The sequence below is a fragment of the Copidosoma floridanum genome, unplaced genomic scaffold (assembly GCF_036245765.1).
Source record: "Copidosoma floridanum isolate Cflo_tuat_1 unplaced genomic scaffold, Cflo_Japanese_pri ptg000001l, whole genome shotgun sequence".
NCBI lineage: Eukaryota > Metazoa > Arthropoda > Insecta > Hymenoptera > Encyrtidae > Copidosoma > Copidosoma floridanum.
Window position 1 is genome coordinate 20,925,522 of NW_028321878.1, and position 17,935 is coordinate 20,943,456.

The following is a 17,935-nucleotide window of genomic DNA, read 5'->3' on the forward strand; positions in this document are numbered from 1 at the left end:
TAGAAGTTATTTTAAAAGAAAGAGTCACAACTGAAGAAATTCTTAAAACCTTACTTGCCGAAGTTCAACATTCAATTAACTCAAGGCCTTTAACTCATGTTTCTGTCGATCCTTGTGATAAAGAAGCCCTTACGCCCAACCACTTTCTTTTTGGTGCATCTTCCGGTACATTACGTTTTCAGAAATTTGAATATAAAAATACTTGTCCTAGAAAACAATGGCGGTACACTCAATTCTTAGCGGATTGCTTTTGGCGTCGTTGGTTGCACGAATATTTGCTATCATTAATACCGAAAAAAAAGTGGTTAAGGACAGATGTTCACTTAAAAACTGGCGATCTAGTTTTAATTTTAGATAATCAAACACCACGAAATACTTGGAAAAAAGGCGTAATTGTAAAAACTTTCCTGGGAAAAGATAAGGAGGTTCGTGTGGCAGAAGTCAAAACTGCTAACGGACATCTTACTCGACCAACGCGTAAACTGATTAAATTCGGTGAATCATTATAATGCGACTTTTTGTTTGAGAGGGGAGAATGTTACCGACGTATGTTTGTAAATATTACCTTCTTTCTTTGTTAACTCTGCACTGCTCGTTTTTCAATATTAAAACGTATTTATTTTGCCTTTTAATTGCTAGTGTTCTATTTTCACCGGTCAAAGGGCATACAGGACCTCGAGACCTAGGCTACGTGCACGAATACGGATGCCGTATTTGGGGCCATTTGACCTCTCTTCGGTGATTTGAATCACTATGAAGAGCCACGACATAATGATAGTCATTATGGGCGTTTTGCCATTTAAAAATAGAATAAGTAGTTGCATAGTTATGCCGTTGCCAGGCAACCTTTCATTTTGTTATTTTGTCGCATGACTTCAGATCACGACACAGAGCAGAGCGCTTTGGTTCTCCTGTTTTTTAGTGCTTTTGAAATCTTCTACTGAAACAAGAATATACTTTTTTGAAATTAAATCGACGTTTCCTTATTTTCAAAATCAAGAAACATGAAACAGAAGTAATGAAAAAATTATTTGATTAAGGGCTGAATGATAAAAACAAGTTTTCAAAAGAAGTTTTGTTAACTATTTCTCAACGCTTCGTAAATTTATCAGACTGTTTAACAAGCGATTTCCAAAAAACAAAAAGATCCCTTGGTGAAGTCTCAAAGTGGAAAGCAACGGAGTTCAGAGTTTCCTTACTTTATAGTGGCCATTTTGTGATAAAAGACATCATTACAGATAAAAAATATGATCATTTTTTACTGTTCCATAAGGCATTCTGAATATTGTGTGGTTCTACTTTGTCCCAAAAATACATTGGTCATGCAAAATTGTACATTAACAGATTTGTTGAAGTATTTCGGAAATTATATGGAAGTGAAACTATTATTTCCAACGTTCATAATTTTTCTCATGTGATTGATGATGAACAAAGTATGGAGCATTCTTTGAGTGACATAACAGCTTTTGGTTTTGAAAGTGTTTTAGGCTCAACCAAAGATAAAATATGCAGTGGACATAAGCTTCTTGTATAACGGTGTAACAGAATCGAAGAAAATTATTTTGTTAACAGTTACTTCAAAGAAAAAGGAAAACCATCATGTACAATTTTTAATTAAAAAAGATTATCATCAGAGCATCACAAAACATACTTAAAATAAGTAAACTATATTGGAACTGAATTACAGATTCAAGAGCCCAACAATATAATTTCAACGAAGGACTGCGAAGTAGTTAAAATCAACCAAATAATATGGGCTTCTAATGCGTCGTTTGAAGAACTTGAGATAATAGGTGAGCAGTTAATTATTGCTGGATCTGGATATAAGTATCCAAGTGATTCAAAAGCTCTTAATATCTATGAAGTAAAGGAAAATAAACAAAACAATATCAAGAAATTCAAGTTACGTGAAGGCTTGTCAAAATTAATTTGTATGAAAATATTCGAACTGAGTGCCGCATTTTTGTCACTCTATTACTTCATTAAAATTTTTTATGTGATAATTTATAAATTTATTTAAATTTGCAGTACACAGTGTAAATAACAGTTGTAAATATCGTTTATTTCAAAAAAATTCACACCACAGTAGTGATTGTCGGTTACAGTGACGTGAGACAGTTGTGCAAGTGTAGTGTGTTAGTACGGTTGTTTGTTTTTCAGCTTCAAACAATTTACGTGCCTACTGATTTATTGACGTACGTTATATTAAAAAAGTATAATCTTTCGGGGCTTTTTCTTTTGTCATCGATTTAAACGAATCAAAGACACAAATACTAACCAAACTTACGTAAATGTAAATATTATTATGTACATTAACTAAAATGATCTTGTTATACAGTATTTACTGGCACCATATACGATTTCTCAAAGGTAAAGTAAAAGAATTTCCATTACTCTTTCTCTAACCTAGATTTTTTTCACAATAATTTGTATTCCAGATGAGTCAGAAATTCTTCCTGATCAAAATTTGTCATTCTGCAAATGATTTATGCACACCACTTGTGCCTTTAACAGTTATGCTACATGACGGAGGAGGTTAAGAGTATACGTATTACATGCCTCCTTCTTTGACTGTCAACGACGTGAAAAGCATGCGTAGCTATGTACGTAATAGAGCTACTCCACCTTCTTCTTGGCCAGTATTTCCATGTCAACTTCTGTCTTTTGCTGATAAAGAGTTTTTCTTCAAGTGACGTTTACTCGTTATTTTCGCTTTTTGCTCTTTTTTAGTCAGTCAATACAGGTCAAAGTCATTTAATTGATATTCAACTTGCTCAATCTGAATGTACGTATGTTTGATAAACGGTTTGCATTTTTCCATTTCAAATTGGCGTAAAAACCAAGAACAAGTAATACAAACTGCACCCATAGATATTAAAAGCATTGATGATGAAGTATCCACCCGATGAGTTGCTACACAAACCGATCCTTTAGGTTTATCCATAGAATTTTAGGTAACTGTGGAATATGTTTTTGTGTGTTAATTTGCACAATATACATGTTATATTTAGATTTTATTATCTAATTAATATTTTTTAGAGAAATTGGATAATTTTTTATCTGAGTTTAGAAAATATAAGGATAAAAAATATAAAGCCATTGATATGAAAATCAAAAAATTAAAAATGCTGCGTATCCAAAGAAAGCCTTTAAATGAAATTCAAAATATATTGACATTTCAAGACTTTGTTGACAAATATCCACAATATACGTTTTCTCTAAAATTGGAGAAAGAGTTTTCAACTATTTTTAAACAATTTAAAAGCTGATGGATCTGCGATAAAAATTGATTTGATATGCTGAAATAGAATTAGTAGTTTTTTACTACAATTTACTACATAATAATACTTAACAATTGATTATATTTTAGACAAAACATTTAATATCAGTTGTGAATTTCAATGCTGACCTCCTAGACAATTTGACTCAAATTATTAAACGATTGACAACAAAAGAACTGATAAAAACATTTACTGTGCAAAGATTAAAGCCAAAAAGATAGATGTTTATGAACACTACATCTTACTAATATATAAAGCAAAGTCGCTAAAGCTGTTGTTATCGCTAACCGCGAAAACTACTGAACCGATTTTGCTGAAATTTTGCATACCGATTCTTGACACTTCCTACATGGTTTTAGTATAGTTTTTATCTTGAAAAATTTAATAACAATAGCAATAAATAAGCTCAAAGTTTTGCAAAAATACGCCAGCTTTTCACTTTAGTTCAGTAGGATCCGCTAGGTGGCGTCGACATAAAATCGAAGCTACCCACAACAGAATTAAATAAGTGTGGTTATAATAGGCCGAAGCGTCGCGAAAATTGCTGCAATCGTCTACTAGCAGTTCATCGAGCTGCATCGAGAATGTAGATGATAGTCGTGCGGCTGGGTACCCCGATCATCGATGTCGCTCTTCTCCAATGGGCAAGAGATCTACTTCTACTTTCACCCTGAATCTCCAGGATTGACGAGTGCCACCAATAAAATATATAATCTAACCGATGACGTCTCCGGTGGAATTTCTGAACTTTTATCACTATTAATTAAGAATACTATTAGAACTTAAAAAGAATTAACGATAAATTCTTATTTTATTCTTTTATATTTATTTACTAAGAATTTATCCCTGCAAATTCTTTTTAAATACAAAATGATTTTTAATGACCCTACCACACACTGGTGTCACTTCGATTAGTTAGTTCTCGGTACTTACACAATAGCATTACGTAAGTATAACTTTTATACTAAATAGAACAGTTTAAGCGCAATATACTTTCTCACTAAACATTTATGAACAACATCATGCTTACAATAAAAATGATTTGTTGTAAACAATTATCAATAGCTATTCGTTTTTGATAAATTTTAAAAGTTAAGTATTAGATAGTGATAATTAACCATGAAAGTTCTTTCTATAGTTACTTCTTTTTTTGATGTGTCTATAATGACATGTATGACGAAAAAAAAAGAAAATTTAAATAAAAAATAACAAATAATACCTAGTACACTCATTGAACTTTATCATAAACTGAAATCTGGACTTTATAAAATATTATGAGTCAGTATTTTTTTTTCGTTACTTAATCACAAAAAAAATCACTCTTTGGGGCGTACTTAAAAGTTAACGTATACCGCCAGACACTTTCTCATTAACCAATAAAATAACTAAATATTAAAACAATTAGGTAAGAAAATTATTTATTACGGTTTAGAAGTTTTTATTAACCACTGTAAACAGTTTTTCTAGATTTAAAAAGAACGTCTGTATTTCATGCAGTCAACACTTTATTAATAAATAATTTTCTTCTTTCTCAAAAGAAATGAATTCAGAAATTATGTAATTTAATATTTGAAATCTTCAGAGGCCAGAATAAAAAATTTTTAACATGCTTATTTTGAACTAAAAAAATTGCAAACTGAAGTATCACAATATCAATTGAGCATTTAATTAACAAATTTAACGAGAATATTTATTCTTTCTTTCCGTACCTGCATTGTCTTAGCAGTGAGTGTACTCCAAAATTAATTTGCGCCCGTAGTTGTAATGTATTGACTAAGAATATTAATTATTCATTTCTAATTCTCGGTAGAGAATAAAAATAAATTTTTTCTTTCTGAATTAGACATGTCAAAAATAGAAGCTTACACAATTCTATGGAAAGTCCAAATTTGAATACGAAAAAATATTTAGTTAATTTCGTACAAGAAAATTTTTTATTGAACTCCACATTGTTATTGTAGACTCAAGCACTTAAAAACGCTTTTTTTGCTCCTGTCAAAGCCTTTCATTTTTTCTTTTTATTATTTTAAAGTGGTTTGTAATGAGGATTTCATTCCAATCACCTGGTTATCTCAGTAATATACTTGGCCACTATGTGTCGCTAGGCACACCTAACAAGGTGAATTACAAAACCACATAGTTATCGAACGCATGCGCCTCACAAACCTTTTTAATATTTTCAGCTGTATACAATAAAACGGTTAAGTCTGTTTGATAACGGTTAAGTCCGTTCTTTTACCTAAACTCACCCCCATCTTTTCCAAATGTATAAATTCAAACTTGGTGACCATTTAATCAATGGATTAATTGTTTTATTCATACTTCTGTACATACAATAGTCTTATATTACTAAATAATATTATTTCCAATACAAGTTTTTCAAAAAAAAATTGCTTCAAAACTATATTTTTTTAATTTTTTGGGGAGTTGCCATGACGGCTGGTTTACACTGGCACCATGTGCTTTGAGCATGCACGGGAAACTTCCTCATAATCCTCATTTCTGAGCTTATTTCTAATATACTTAGCAAATGCTCCAGTTATGATAGCGCAGATTAATCAAAAATTTAGAGAATTGCTTCACCAAGCTCTTGGTGCTGCTACTCACCTGCATTGGGTGAACTACGGAAGCCCGGTCACGACATTTACTACTGTACGAGAAATTAAGTGTTTAAGCAGACGAGTTCGACTTAAACAAGACGAGTTGTAAGTCGAGTTATCGATGTACAAGTCGTGTTTGTATACATGACATAACCCCAAACTTTTTTGGGCATTTCATTTACCCGCATGCCTTTGTATTACATTGCAGGCATTGCAGCAGCAGCAGCATGTACAAGGTAATTGAACTAAATTTAAAGTAATTAAAACTTTTATTTCCCGTAAACACTGATTCTTACACTATAAAAATTTCTTTTTTATTGAAAATGGTAATCATTAATGTTTTTATTACTTAGTATCTGACCGCATGGCCACGAAATACTTAATCTACACTTTCCGTTTATTTTTAAGACTTAAGAAACGATATGATTCATGTTAATAAAAGCTATTTTTTATGTGAAGATGACTAATATAACAGTGTTATGCGGTGACAATAGTATGGAGCTACCGGTGAATGAAAATGGGTGCATCAGCGTTAAAACACTCCAAGTTTATTATCCTGAAGCCACTGGTTGATTTTTTGAAGACGACGGAAAGAAAGTAGGTTTGTTAACCCAAAATGGTTTAATAAAAGTCAATCGTAATATTAATACTTACACAGTTTATTTAAAAGGTAACTGTAAAATAAAATTTTTTTTTTAATAATCGTTTCTACTATATGTATGACAGTTAAGAAAATAAAAAATACGTTTTTAGATCAAACTCCAACTGAAAATCTCAATAAGATTGACAAAGAAAAAAAGGAACGCATTTCTTTTTACAAACGTGTGATTGAAGGATCAGAAACTATTGAAGGGAAAGCCAAAAGCATTGATCGCAAGCGTGTAAGTATGAAAATCATACGTAAGTAACGTGTCCTGTTGTCAATCACTGCGTCCTTACACGTATTCTCTCTTTCTCTTTCTCAATGTAAATCTTATCAAAGTTAATATGGACTCAAGGTCCTTACCACAATAAACAACTATTATTCTCTCTCTCTCTCTCTCTCTCTTTCTTGAATAGGTGTCAAACGATTTTTTGTGGAATAAAAGTGCACCTTAATAATTTTTATTTCCAAAAAATTTTCAATGTAAGTTACTTGGATACTCAGAATAAAAGTCTTATACAGCAAGTTTTTCGACTCTGGCATGCTCTATCTCTAACGAAAAAAGCTTTCTTCCATAATGCTGCGAATGCATGTGTCCGATGAGATGTATAGCAAACTAATAAGCGCATGCTCAATATTTTCAGGTAATGTAGCTGTCTTGCAACAGCATTACTTACAATGTACTTTTATTATGAGTACCCTTTTACCGACTTTCATCTTTTTGAATTTAGATCAGTGACATTCGCAACCAACCTCCATTACCTGTAAAGCAAAAAACGTTACACTTGGGGTAGAAACATCGATTAAGTAATAAAAAAAAAAAATCCTCCAAAGAATACCAGTTGGTAGGTCAAAATAATTATAACTTGATTTAGCTGTAGTATACACTGTCGAAAATATTATCAACGCAGGGCTTTCATGTTTCAATCATGAAACTGCCCAGCTGTTGCTCAAAAACTCTAGAATTAAATTAGGTTTTTTTTCGAACGCAGAAATTCCTAGTTTTTCTGCTCATAATAATAATATATGTGGGCTTTGGGAGTATTATAAATATTATAATATCTTAACCCATAAAAAGCAGTTATATCTTTTAAGTACGCTGAATGAAGAGTCTCTTTTGAACGAGGAAGAAGACCTTGGAAGGGTTGACAGCGTCGAAGTTATGAAGAGCATTGACACTACAATGGAAGAAATTTGTAGTAAGGTGCCTGAAGACGATACTAAAGATCCCCTTGAAGATTATGCGATTCTAAAAAACCAAAATTGGATTCTGAGCTTGTTATTTCCAATATCCACAGTGCAACTATTACGAGTGTTATGAACGATGACAATTCAATTATTCATCGTATGCAGGTAATGAAAAATAACATTCATAACGTTGACGTGTGGTATTTAATTATATCAACCTCAAAATATGGTAGCAACGAGGTATCTATAACGGAGAGAGATTCTGTAGGTGTCTACTGGTTACCGAAGACGACGAAATGCGCGAGAGACTCTCAACTATTGAAGAATTTAATCCCATACACTATGGATTTGAAATAAGTAGAATAACGATCAATGGTAAAATTTATTTTCAGATGGTCGTTGACGAAAAAATGCATAAATCTATCGTCATTCCGGACTGTAAAAATGTCTTAGATCATGCGATTGTTTACCATTCTAATGTGATATCCAGATTTTGTGAAGGAGACTTTGGCATAGGTGTTATTCCTAAGTGCTCCGACTGTAAACCAATATTTTTTTGGTATAAAGATGATATTTTGTATGAGGAGGGATCGATGCTTATGTGGCTCAAAAAAATCCCTGTCAATAATAGTGACTCAGTTTGGTATTGTAAAATTACATGTGCAAAAGGGACTATCTCTTCGAGCAGAATAGTTATTCGTGGTAGTAATGCTGGTATTTTCAAAAATTCTATAAATGAAATAAGAGAAATAGAGAGATCTGAGCTGAGTATTACTAAAATACTAATTGGAGCTGGACAACAAGGCAAAGTATTTCAAGGTCATTTTAAGGATCAAGTGGTTGCAATTAAAACTTTACCAGTATTTTCTCAGCAAATAAAGGATATTGAAAGAGAACTAACTATACTAAGAACTATTAACCATGCAAATTTTATAACTTTAATGGGGTTCTGTTAGAAATTGAAAAAAGTTCACTTGGTAATGGAATTTGTCGATAAAAACAGTTTGAACGAAATTTTATACGACGAAGATTTAAAAAAGGACTACAACTTTAGTGAAGATAGAAAACTATGTATAGCAAAACAAATATGCAAGGCAATGACATATTTACACTCCCAAAATAATCCGATAATTCATCGAGATTTAAAGCCCGAAAATATACTTGTTACAAAAGATGGACAAGTAAAAATTTGCGATCTTGGATTGAGCACTTTTAAAGTAACGCTTACAACTTTGCGCAGCACTGTGGGCTCGCGTGCTGTTGGTACGCAGTTGTTTATGGCACCTGAAATATTTTTAGAAAACAGATCAGCTTCCACAAGTAGTGATGTATGGTCACTAGCGTGCACAATTATTGAATTATTCCAAGAGGAACCCATGTGGAATGTACGCTCTGAAACCGAATTGAAACATTTTTTAGAAACAAGTACTGCAAGGAGGCACTTCTATTACCTAGAATTTATAATACACGCTTTACATTTATATTTATATTCTTCTATTTATTATATTTTCTTGTAATAAAAAATCCGTCTAATAGACAATTTAATAGCACACATTTTTCTATATATACATATATTTCATTTTATAAAAAATTCCTATTTGAAAATTCAAATTTGAACGCCGCGCGCGGGGAATGTGCGTCTAGTACGTTAAGAAAACGCTAGAGCGCGTTTATCCAAAGAAGGGAAAACCTGCTATTCAAAAGGAAATAACGTTAGCATAAAAGGCACCATTGCGCAATGAAATGAGTTCATCTTCCAGCGAACCTGGGACGCGGTATATCCGTTGCTCACCCAGACCTGGAACTTTCCCGTGCACCGGTACAATACCGCGACGAGCACGAAGGGAGAGAAAGAGACGAAGTACGAAGGCCGATAGCTGAAAAGTAAGTGCGTACACCATCAACAAGGTAACACTTCCACTAACCGGTACCTACTTGGACTTTCGGTGCTCGACCGCTTTAAGCGTGGAGACGACGCATCCCCAAGTAGTCGAGGCACTAGGGTTAGCGATCACGTTCTTAGGCGAAGTTCCTGGGTTGATGACTTGAGCAGTGCTCAAGACACCCAAGGGCCCTGAGAACGACCTATCCTTACGTGACTTGGTCGGATAGGTAGTTACCTAACACTAACTTTCCGCGGTTGTAATAAAATTTCGCATTAGTCTAACCTAACGTGTTCAAGCATAGATACTAAAGAGGAAAAATTCAAATTGTCATTTTTGTAAAATTTTCTATTAAAAAGGCGGATAAATTTTAAGTGAATTGTCGAGTATATTATATATTGTTTTTTTATTATTAACGTAAGAAATTGCGATCACTCAAATAAAATTAATACATGTAAAAATCAATAAACAATTGCTGTATATGGTGCAGGAATTAATTGATTATTCAACAGATAAATTTTGAAACTTGATAATAAATATTTTTAAGTATTGTATATAATCGGCAAATTGAGCAATTTCGCTCTTTTACACAGGGCCACGAACCCGCCCTCCGACATATAAACACAATCATTGTTTGTATGTTGGTTCCTAATCTTAGAGTTTCCTCGGTACAGATAATATTCTTAGCCGATTGTTACCACCACAAATTAACCGGGGTTATACTCAAAAGAAAGGGAAGTCGTAGTACATTATCTGATCTAAAAAATATTCCACAAAAATATCGATCAGTACTTTTGCAAAGTTTGTCTTGTAACGTACAAAGTCGTCCGTCAGCATCAAAAATTTTATCAGTATTAAAAAATTAAATCATATTTATGCTTCTGTAACTTAACGCCATTTCCTCTACTGTGATTATTTATCTTGGACAAATAACCGAACAGAATTTGTAGTCCTATTTAATGATAAAAATTAACATTTTACTAATAAATAATGAAAGAGTGTAATTACATGAAATAAGTTTGTAACTTTAATATAATAATAACAGTACCTAATTTTTGAATAGAAAGTAGTTGTCAATGCATTGTTATTTTTTTATATAAAGAACTAAATAAAAGCATAATAAATTTAAAAATTGTTGGATTATAATTATTTTATATTGGTTTTGTATCATGTTAAAAAAAATGTTCGATAAAAAATAAGTTGAAATGTTAAAAATTAGTATAAGCATTATGAATCATAAAAAATATTACTTTTGTAAAAAAAGTGGTTGTTCTGCTACGTGATATTTGTACGTAAGCTTTTAAAGTCAAATAAAAATAACAGCATAATTTATTCAAATTGTTTTATATCTCTTAAAATTCTATGATACTTTTCAACAGCTTCTTCAATGTTCCTTGGCTCCGGGTATACGCAGTATAATTCTCGTACTATTTGTGAAAATGCATAGCTGCAGTATTTGGGAAGTTCGACGAAATTATTCCATGCATTACTCACATGTTCTTCGGAGACTACGTGCCCATAGTCATGTCTATTAAAGCACTGAGGCATATTAAATAAATAATTAGGTTAACCAGTAATTAAACTGTCTCCTTTTTGTTTTCTAATGATGTGCCTATTCCACTCTTGCCTAGTTCTATCGAGATCTTTTTGAACTAGGGCTGCGAAGCAAAATCGAAGACATTCTACTTGCACTGCATTTGACTTATCATAATAATTCAGATCTATCATATCTTTAAAAAAGTTTATCCAGAAATCAACGGAATGCTGCCTCATTCTTCTCCACGAGCTTTCAATACGCTGATTTGCAGTACTCTTTCACTTGATAAAACTATTGGCCCCAGCTAGATCATCAGAATGATTGGACTGGAGAGCGTGCTGTGCTCCTTCAACAACCACATTTTCGCTTCCGTTGTCAGACCTTACCAAAGTAGGTACAATACCGAATTTTTTGACAGCTCTAAGAAAATAATAGCAGATGACTTCAGGTTTATTATTAGTTGTTGCAACTGACAAATACAGAATTTTACGTGAAAACCCGTCGACACACCCATGTATGGCCAGGCCATAAGGTTTTAGATTGTCGTAGCCGTCCAAGTGCCACTTTATATTCTCTTCTTTTCAGTTTGTATTTGGAACGACCTTCTACACCTTCAGGATCAATGACACGCAATAATTTTTCCACTGTTGGTCTATTAACTTTTAAATTATATTGTAGTTTCAATCTTCTCCACATTGCTTTGTATCCCAAGCAACTTCCGATACCCTCTTATTCCTTCATAACAGAGTTTATTATCAAAGACTTTTCTTGCACTGCTTTCGACGTAGACCCTAAGTTTGCAATATTCTTTGTAAGTGTCTGTAGGATATCTTATAGCCATATTTGTCCAAGATGTTTTTGATTTCATTATAGGAGTAATTTTGTTTGAAGTACTTTCGTATAGTATTATTTCGTTCCATGATAACTGCACGAATTATCTAAATTAGTATATTTTATTCAAAGTGACACAACTTATACCATTTATTAATTTACCTAGTCTAATAAGTGAGAGGCAAAGGTGTTGCGTTGATTAAAAATAACATAAATGAAATGCTTGTGATACAGCATAGCAGTTTATGTTATGTATGTACATGAATAAATTGCATTCTCATTTTGTATGACGATGCGATATAAGTAAATTTAATTACTATAATTACCTTTAAGCTGCTGCTGTTGTAATACAGGTGATGTAAACAAAAGTTTGGGGTTATATCATGTATACGAACATGACTTGTATATAAATAACTCGACTTACAACTCGTCTTGTTTAAGTCGAACTCGTCTGCTTAAACACTTTCTCGTACAGTAGTAGATGTCGTGACCAGGCTTCCGTAGTGAACTGCTCACTCAACTTCGGTGAGTGGGAGTATCAATCAGTTGAGGACGCCATTCCCTGTACATTGAGCAGACAGTCTAAACAAATATTTTCCAGTGTGGCTTGTCAAACTATTGTGTAGATAATTTACTAGCAGCCCCCCGTCTCGGCTTTGCCTAAGACTTACTAAATAATAGTGTGTTGACATGTAATGTAAAACATTTTCAGTTAGAAATTTTACACATATTCCTGATATATCTTAGAACAAAAATCTTCTTATTAAAAACATATTTTTTCTGAATCCATATAGTTTATTTGGTCAAATAATAAGGTGTAAAAATTAAAAAAATAATTATGCTAAAAAGTACCGTGCGTTCCTTATGCCATTAAATAATCGGTGGCCATAAAAAGCCATTAATTAACAGTTTCTCCCGTGCAATTCACGAAAACGGCTATTTTTGAAAGCTGTTAAAATTTTAAACCCCCAAAAAATTTATATTGAAAAAAAATTTTTTTCCTCATATCTCACAACTTTATTACCAGAGCAACAAAGTCCTGGACCTTTAACCCTACATTTTTATTGCCACACAAACACAAATACATTTTCTACTCATTAAAAAATCTGAAGGAGAATCTTTAAAGATTTCAGAGATTGCTGTGAAGGTACAATGAAAAGCTGATCTCTTACGTAATGGATTCTTTATTTGTTGATTTTGACGCTGCTGTTTCAATCTCGATAAATTTTCTGCGTCAGTTTCTTGACACCTAAGTAAAATTGTATTCATTAGATTCATTTAAAGTTTTTCTTCCAATTCACCCTCTTGCAACTTTTGGCATGCTTGAAATTTTTGTGACCCCTAAAGGCTGTTTTCTGTAAACTTTTTTAAGTCTAATATACTTGTTGGCAAGGGAGTTCGACGTTCGACGGCCCTAAAAACGAGCGGTGAGCTTCTTAAGTTAACTCTTTCTTGACTGCAGTTAACAGCAATTGTGACAGCACATGTTGGAGACACAGACTGATTGGGAGAAAAATTACAAAGTCCGAAGCTTTGGGGCTAGTTGTATTGTTTTTTCCCAACGTCTCCCGGTATTACGTCAAAGACGTTGGTGTCTAAAGCACCTTTTTTATTAGCAGATTCAGTTGTTTTGGTGATCTTAAATGGGGAGATTGGTTAGTGATACTTGTCCAGTGGAGGCTGTCCCGATGGCTCAAGTTTTTTTTCCTACATAGCTGTTATAGGTTTGCCCAACGCAGACTTTGGAGAGGATCAGTGATTCCTGGTTGAATGCTTAGAGTCGAGAGGGTAATATCGGGTCATCGGTCACCGGGTTTTCCAGCCTTGCGAAGATCAACTCCGTAGGTGACGTCTGCTAGTGAATGGCTGACTTGGTTTAATAGTGCCCGTCAGTTAATATAGTCTTTCAGTCGATGAATCGTTTCCGGAAATGGTAGTAAAAATGTATTTGTTGGCAAGGTAGTTTACACTTAGGTGGACCCTAAAAAGAACCGATGAATTTGATGGTCAAGTAGGGAACGTAAATACTTATAATAGCCCTAAAAAGCGCCAGTGGTGAAACTTCGAGGCTATTTTTTATTATTGTTCCTGATGATGAAGAGCTGGCTACGGGTGGCTTGATTCTTATCCTGGGAGTCTCGATATACGGAGACTGTGATGTAGGGAGGTATGCCACTGACCAAAGAATATCTCGTCTTCGGGTCGTTTCCCGGATAACCAACCGCTCATCGTTAGACGGGGTCATGTGGGTAAGCGCGTTGGGGACGCGACGACCAAGAAGGTAGCCGTTGTGACTGCCCGTGCCCCTCAGAGCTGTTTTCCCTGGCTTACAATTGTAGCCAAAAATTCTCTAACTGCAACAGATGGGATGGAGGGACTGCCACACAACTCTGAAGAGTTGGTGCAGATTATGCTCTGGCTAGATATGTCTCTTGGTATTATGCCAGAGACGTCATCAGTTGGAATGAATTTTTTTTTATCGCACTCGTCGAGATTCAGGGTGAATGGACACCTAGGTCCCTTACCCTTTAGAGAAGAGTGTCGTCCGTAACCGGGATACCCAGCTGCAAGACTGTCATCAGCATTCTCTATACAGCACGTTGAACTGCCGAAGCTCGCCTACACCACTATGGAGACTCTCCGGCCTATTATAACCACACTTATTTCATTATGTTGCAGGTAGCTTCGATTTTATGTCGACGCCACCTGGCGGATTTTACTGAACTAAAGTGAAAAGCTGGGGTATTTTTGCAAAACTTTGAGCTCATTTATTGCTATTGTTATTAAATTTTTTAAGATAAAAACTATACTAAAACCATCTAGGAAGTATCATGAATCAGTGTGCAAAATTTCAGCAAAATTGGTTCGGTAGTTTTCGCGGTTAGTGATTACAACGGTTTTATCGAATTTGCTTTATATATTAGTAAGATTGACAGTTTAATAGCTTATAAGAAAATAGAGTTTTTTCAAGCTTTTTTTATCATTCGAGATATCTGGAGGAATTGCAATAATATTATCACAATGAAAATACGATTGAATTTTGTCCTCCGTAGCGTTGCCATCTTACTGACAACATTGTAAGGGTAAGTACCATGTATTAAAAAATTAAGAAACAATTAAATTTTTTAGCACTACATTTTTCTTTCCATGAAACTTTTTTGCCACTTAGAACATATGAAATTACACAAATAAATATGATTACCCATATATAATAATTATTATTTTCCTTTTCAACAAGTTGAGTAAAAAATACCTCATATTTATAAAAAAGCTGTTTTCCTGAGATGCTTTTTGTGTATTAGGATGTTCTAAAGTTATTTGATCATCATATGACGAAGTTTTGCAGGCGTATCTATAGTCAGTTCAATCAACTTCTGCCATTATTACTCATGTTATTTCTTCTTTACTCCCATGCAGTTGAACTTTCATCAATCTCCGTTTTCTTGAGCTTTGATGTGTACGGTTTGAAAAAAAATTTCTTTTGCGCTTTCAGAACTGACCACATTTCATTTTTAAGATTATGTTATTAGCATCAAGTACTCATAATAACTCGAATGATGTTCTTTTTAGCCTAATTTTAATATTTTACAAGTACATTTTCTAAAAAACTTGAAAATGTATAAATATTTTAAAAAAGTTTTTTTTATTATTTGTAAGAGATTATTCCTCTCTAGTGTAGCTTTTTTCAAAAAGATAAGGTAAGTTGGAAATAAAAAATACGTCAAATTACGAAAAAACCAGCTCCTATGTAATTCTTATTTAAATAAAAAATGTTGGCCTTTTATTAAAACTAAACAATGTATCTCAGTCTTCTCTCTAACTTTGCAGATCCTCTTTAAAAAAAAGAGAAATCCGATAAAATTTCAATCGATGGAGCTTATTTATCTATTAGAGGGTATTAGCTATTATAGTATTTAGATAATATTTATACTGTTCGTTTGTTTATGCACATAAGACATTAATCTTTGTACGGTTAGAATACTGTATTTACCTAATGTTTGTACGCACAAGTTTGAAAGAAAAAGTAGCATAATGTAATGAAGAATTAATGATAAAAATAATTTAATTAAATCGACTGTTTTTTTGCATTTTTTGTTTCCTTAAGGATGAGAGTAGCAGGATTTAACTGTCTGAAAATATTTTTTTTAACTATCGAACAAAAAATGCATGTAAAACAGTCGATTTAATTAAATAATCGTTAGCATTTATTTTTCATTACATTATACTATTTTACTCTTAAACTTGTGCACACAAACAGTAGGTAAATAGAGTATTCTAACCATGCAAAGATTAATGTCTAATGTGCATAAACGAACAATTAGTATAGATAATGGTAGAATCTCATCAGCTAATCAAATTAAATGTGATTTTCACAGACAAATTTCTTAATATCTGTCCAATGTTAACGTGCCTAATGTTTATTCTGAGCTGTTGAAAAAAGCTTATTTTCTTGATAGGTTCTTCAGATTCATCTACAATGGCTTTTGTATAGTAATAAAAACTTGTTTTGAAATCAATCACTTACAAAATACTTTGGATGTTTATTGAGGTATTTAAAACTGTGAAAGATTAGTATTTAAGGAAAGTTCAAAATGTTGATGGTACACTTTAATTTTATAACAAAACTACGAATTACTTTAACAACGCCATACATTTTAACGACGGCTCAGCGCAACGCAAACTCTGAAAATGACTGTTCATTATTTTGACACTCAATCGCGAGGCAGTTCGATATAACTTCCCATTTTTATTGCTCTGTGATTAGCTGTCAAAATTATAAAGAGCCATTGTCAGAGCTATCGTTTCACTTAACTGTTGTCAAAATCAACGTCACTGGAATAAACATTTATAGTTTTGACGACAATCATAAAGCATACTAACGTTGCTTTGAACCCGGCTGCATTAAATCGTAATGTGTTGTATTTGATTTCGAATTACGTTGTACATGACACTTGGTTATATTAATTGCTGGTGTAAAATAGTATAATACGATGATGAATAACTATACTTAGAAGTAATTTTTGAATTTTTTATCATCTCATAATTGTCAACAAAGTTATGTAGTTATATTTTAGTTTATGCATGAATTTTAAAGAATGATGGTTGTTAATAATACCATTTACATTACAGCATTGATATGGCACTAATGCATGCATGCAATGGTATCATTTACAAGATGGTAACGAAACAGCAGAGCATAGTTGTATTTACTTTTCAGTGTAGTATAGCAAGTTATTTAGCAGTCATGAAAATGTCTGCAAACTAAGGTAAGATTGGGAAACCCGTAGAAGTGCAGAAGAGCTGTTGTTACAGGTTATCAAAAGTGAACAAGATGTTATTATTAAACAAGAATTTCTTACAGTTTTAACTATAAGTAATAAAATCTTACATTTATTTTAAATATGCAACTGTCTTTTTCTAAACTCTCCAAAGGTTCAAATGAAATGTTGATCAAACCCCTTTTTTTACAATTTGGAGATATGATACCTTAGTAGTGCAAAAATAGTAGAAATTTGCGTTCAAATCATCGTAAGTATGTTATGATAGTATTTTTAAGGCTTAGCGCATAAAATTGGGTAACGGTAGATTTATTTAGCCAAATAGTTAAAATTTGTAATTTTTTATCTCATTTTATAACGTTAGAACAAAAATCTATTATATCAGAAAAACTGTAGTTGTGGAAATACTTTATTCGACTTCCAAACCTATATGTATTTTTGTGGCAGTTAATAAATTAATTTTCATTTGATTCCTAATAGTTAATTTTCAGCTATTGCATGGAAAAAGAAAATAGCTCCCCCCATTCATGGGTGTCGAATAATAACCAAAAAATTTCTTTTTCAAAACAATTACTTCATCCTTAATTCTTTAAATAAATTATCATTTTTGAAAAGTCCATTTACCTTATCAACATTAAAATCATGTTAATTATAATTTCACTAATGGTAAGACATCCAATCGCACCTCAGAGT

The 17,935-nt window shown here is 32.8% G+C and overlaps 1 protein-coding gene across 1 annotated transcript in view; it reads right to left on the minus strand.

The window, feature by feature from the left end:
* Positions 1-17,935, minus strand: part of Gr10 (gustatory receptor 10) — a 249,541-nt gene that overhangs the window by 201,686 nt on the left and 29,920 nt on the right. The gene's annotated exons all lie outside the window — the stretch shown is intronic.